This window comes from Thermobia domestica, chromosome 2 (assembly GCF_964235325.1).
Source record: "Thermobia domestica chromosome 2, izTheDome1.hap1.1, whole genome shotgun sequence".
Classification (NCBI taxonomy): domain Eukaryota; kingdom Metazoa; phylum Arthropoda; class Insecta; order Zygentoma; family Lepismatidae; genus Thermobia; species Thermobia domestica.
In genome coordinates, this window is record NC_137455.1 from 277,330,160 (window position 1) to 277,335,559 (window position 5,400).

Sequence of the window (5,400 nt, forward strand, 5' to 3'; positions counted from 1 at the left end):
CAATTTGACCCGCCGCCATTTTGCACAGGGTTGTCGTAGAGAGTCGAGACATGCTTCATTTTCTTTCATTTTACAACAGCTTTCAAACGATGTGCTACTTCACCCCCCTTGCCATTTGAAAGTTTTGAGTTGTACCCTGTCTGGGACCTGTGGGGGATCCTGAGGCAAAGTCTTTTACCTCAAAAAGTGTGTTCTTGAAAATGATGGGATACGTATACGCCGAGCTCCCCACTTACCCAACCATTTCCAAACAAATGACCCGGTTCAAACTATTCTGCCAGCTTTGTTGCTTTTACATTACAAAATATGTTGTAACTCCGCTCGGTGGCACGTATAATTTTGGGATTCGTGTAGTTACAACGTATCAAATGCAAATACAATTGTCTCGTTTGGATCTCAGCCGAACAACTTCGTGACCCTCCCTTGTCAGTGTACAGATGAACCAACGGACGCATGTAGAGATGTAGTTGTTTTTTTTTTTTTTTTTTTTTTTTTTTAAAGAATGTAGGGATCAGCAAACCTGAAAATCCATGGGAAATATCGATTTCAATTTTTTTTCATTTTCAAATATTAAATCCATTACAATCTTCAAATGCTCTTTCTAAAATAATAATTGTAACTTAATGGAATAATACAGCCAAGAAATTTTCTTAAAACTTGTAAAGATTTTAGACCAAATGTTAAGTTTGTACCATGACTACTGAGCAATCACTAGTGCAAATAACAAATTAACAGAACTTACCGATAATTCTGTTACTTTTCCTCAGCAATCGGTCGAAATTGATCCCTTTTATGAATATACCATGTGTATTCTTATGTTAATATAGTTACTATGTGATTCATAATACGTAATAAATTGTTGTAAACCTTAACAATGAAAAGTTTTATAAGTATAAATAATGTTTCTTAACAAAGAAAAATACAAAAAAAAATTAAAAATTGTAGAAAAATACCATAAAATATATTATTATTATTATTATTATTATTATTATTATTATTATTATTATTATTATTATTATTATTATTATTATTATTATTATTATTATTATTATTTAAAGCACCTTCCTCTGGTGAAAGAAGTTTCTGATTCGATCCTAAACCTTGTGAGTTTATGTTTTAGAGGACAATATCGTGTCCTGCCTTTTCTCGGAGTTCTCCCGTTTCCTCCCACGTTGTCATTCAAACAATTCTTTCATATTAATTCTCTTTTATTAATTGTTCTTCCCATTAGTCTAAATAAATAAATAAATAATATAATTATCAATAAAATTTTTATTTTAATTCTTTATATGAGGCCTGATTTCAAAGAAAGTAGGTAGTAACATCACTTTCGCAAAAGTTACTTGCTCTAGTGTACATCTAATTTTAATGAAACAAAGTTAATTCTACCTAAAAATCTAACTAAAAGGTTGTTATTCATGGATTTGTACAGCACACAAAAGAGGAAATAAATTTATTCCTACAGAACTCCTGTGTTACTTCTAATTGTAGTGATGAAGAATTGGAATTTATCGAGTGTGTTGGGGAAATAAAAAAAAACAGTACAAAAATGTAGTATATGGTTCTCTACAAAACAAGACTTGAGGCTGCCTCCTCTCGAAAATGTATCGTGAAAGTGACATCTCGTCTCGGAAAGTGTATATTGTATTATTCTGTAGATTAACGGTACACGAATTTTCCCTCACTTTATTTTATTATAAAATATGATACACAAGATTACAAATAAGTGTCGAACAGTTCTTTACTCTATAATTGGTCCTGCTGCCCGTTGGAGCTCGGAGATTTGAGGTTTGTCGGTTAAAAATTACCCTGCTCATTGCAGCTGGATCCAAAGGAACCTCTTGCCCGTTGAAGCTTAGATGGAAGTGGTATCTCTTTCTCTTTGCAGTTCGAAGATGGGTGAGAATACCTCTTGCCCATGGCAGCTCAAGGTAGATTGATATCTCCTGCCCGTTGCAGCTCGGAGAAAGGTGAGGATATTTCTTGCCCGTTGGAGCTCAGAGATAAAAGTAGAGAAGTCTCTCGCGCCCTTGTAACTTGCAGAGATAGATAGGATACGATAGTTAACAACTGATATCATTTATGAAACGGAAACAGAAATATAAAACAAGGACGCCCCTCAGTAAAGTCTGCCTCCTGACAGAGAGTAAGGTATCAACCATCTGTTTACATGCCTCTCCTCACATAAAGTTAGTACAGTAAAGTATCTGTCGAGGAAGTGTAAGTCGAGGTTTCCATCTTTACGGAAGACATTTACTCGCGAATCTGGCAAAATGTGTAGATAGAAAGCAAGAAGGGTACAGAAGAAGACAAGAGAACGCAATAAGAGCTTTTTTACTGTGTAAGATTAGATAGAGGAACAAAAAACCTGGAATCCAGAAAAAAACACTTAGTCGGTAATGCTGCATGCATAAGTATTTACATAGCGAAACTACACTGAAAGGGGTGGCAAAAATCCATGCAAATATGTCTGTAAAAATAAATTAATGAATTATCTGTAATTTACAACCTAACTTAATCTATTATATTTATGCAAAGCTGTGTTGTCCGTAATTCGGAGGTATATTGTTAGTGAGAATCTGTTATTTTTTGAATATGCAATTTCTCCATCTCGATGTCCATTGTCTATGCTTAGGTGGTTGTCGGTTTGCAGGTTGAAGCTACTTTCTTCCCCGGGCTGATGTGATACTATTGTTTTAAATGTATATGCCCCAACAGATGATAAGGATGAGATATCAAAGAGACGTTTTAAGAAGAAGTATCACGGGTATTCGAACAAGTCCCGCGATACCAAAAACCTTATTGTGAAGAGTACAAAATTCCCATATTGCGACATTCATAAATACACGTGGACCTCGCCAAATGGAAGAACACAATTCAAATTGATCATATTTTAATAGACAGAATACGGTTTAACATAATTATTGATTTTCGTTCGTTCAGAGGACCCGACTATGATACTGATCATTATCTGGTAGCAGCGATAATAAGGGAGAAAGATTATCGTTGAATAAAGAGAATATTCAACATCTGAAAACAGAAAGGTTTAGTTTAAAGAAATTAGAGGAGAACCAGGTGAGAGGGGATTATCAGATTGAAGTGAAACAAATTATCGTTTTTAGAAGGTTTTGAGAGCTCTAATGTTGAGGATACTTGGGCTCAAATTAGGGATAACATTAAAATTTCAGCAAGAGAAAAATTGGGGCACGCGGAAATATGTAAGAACAAATCATGGTTCGACCAGGAATGCGCCAAACTAACGGAGAAGGGAAAATAGGCGAATCTACGTTGGCTACCAAATCAATATCTACACTAAATTTCGTTGACATCAAACGGGAAACTTCCAAAATGCTTAGAAGAAAGAAACGCAAATTTTTGAAAGCTTAAAATAATGAATTTGAAGATAATAGCAAAAGAAAAAATTCGAGACATGTTCAAGGGCATCAACGAATTTGAGGAAGGGTATCAACCTCGCGCGTATATATTAAAGAGAGACGACGGAACAAATCTTACCGACAGATAGAATCTTGAATAGATGGAAAGATTTCCTTGACGATTTTCTTAACACACAGCCAAAAACTAGTGTTCGTAGGGAAAGGGAAATGCACAGCAGAGCCATAAATCTCAGAGCCTATCTGAAAACAGAAGTAGAAATTGCTATAAAGAAATTAAAGAAACACAAATTTCCGGGTGTAGGAGAAATTCTGGGTGAGTTAATTTTAGCTAGAGGGAAAAATCGTGGAACAAGATACACAAACGCATTCTCCTTATATGGAATAAGGAGGAATTACCACAAGAGTGGAAAGAATGAATCATTGTTCCAATTCACAAGAAGGGCGACAAAGCGGATTGTAATAATTCTCGAGGCATTTGTGTCAAAATGCTATAAAATCCTCTCAAACATTATTTTTAGAGGTCTGCGCGGGTGCAGATATCCGCGGATATCCGCATCAAAATGGGTATTTGCGGATATATATCTCTTTTCTGTGCGGATAGCGGATAAAGTTAGGGATAATGTTTCCTACATTTTTTCTACCTAAAAAAATGCTATGAATTTTCTGATAATGGTGGAAATGGTGGGCATCAACGAATTTGAGGAAGGGTATCAACCTCGCGCGTATATATTAAAGAGAGACGACGGAACAAATCTTACCGACAGATAGAATCTTGAATAGATGGAAAGATTTCCTTGACGATTTTCTTAACACACAGCCAAAAACTAGTGTTCGTAGGGAAAGGGAAATGCACAGCAGAGCCATAAATCTCAGAGCCTATCCGAAAACAGAAGTAGAAATTGCTATAAAGAAATTAAAGAAACACAAATTTCCGGGTGTAGGAGAAATTCTGGGTGAGTTAATTTTAGCTAGAGGGGAAAATCGTGGAACAAGATACACAAACGCATTCTCCTTATATGGAACAAGGAGGAATTACCACAAGAGTGGAAAGAATGAATCATTGTTCCAATTCACAAGAAGGGCGACAAAGCGGATTGTAATAATTCTCGAGGCATTTGTGTCAAAATGCTATAAAATCCTCTCAAACATTATTTTTAGAGGTCTGCGCGGGTGCGGATATCCGCATCAAAATGGGTATTTGCGGATATATATCTCTTTTCTGTGCGGATAGCGGATAAAGTTAGGGATAATGTTTCCTACATTTTTTCTACCTAAAAAAATGCTATGAATTTTCTGATAATGGTGGAAATAGCACTAGAAACGTTCATTTTAAATTAAAAGTTTTAAATCCAGTTGAAAAATACTAAAATCAAAATATAAGTGTGTTTGAAGCAGGGCTGTAGACAGCAGGTTTATGTTGGAGGGGCCCGTCATTTTTGAGGGGAAGGAGCAGCTACAATGTACAAAGCCAAAAACATTGTATTGCAGCTAGTGTTTTTTAGTCTGAAAAAAACGGAAAATTTTGGTTTCCTTCCGTTTTTTAGCTTATTATTATTAGTATTATTTATTTATTTATTTTGCTTTTTCTCAATAAATTATATTCCAGATAGTTTTTATTATGTTTAACCCTAGAAATGACAAGGTGAGTCTTTCAACCTCATGACCACCATTTTTATTAAGAAGCTACTTTGATTAAAGTTGAAAATTTTTAATATTTTATGAATTCTCACAGCGTCTTCTGTATATTCATTTCTGATATGCCTCATTCAGCTTTAATGCTATTTTAATTACTTGTTTCAGTTTTTTTCATACTTAATCATGTCAAAGTGAGCCTCTGAAGCTAAAATGAAAGGTCAGCACTTTTCTTTTAAATTCTTCGTTATTACAATATTCAGTGGTTACTAGATGGCAGCATTGGCAGTGAATATATTTTTTATGTGCAGGTTATTTAAAATTCAGGGTATTTCTACCAGTTTACTGTTCAGTACATTTTTTCTCACCTAAG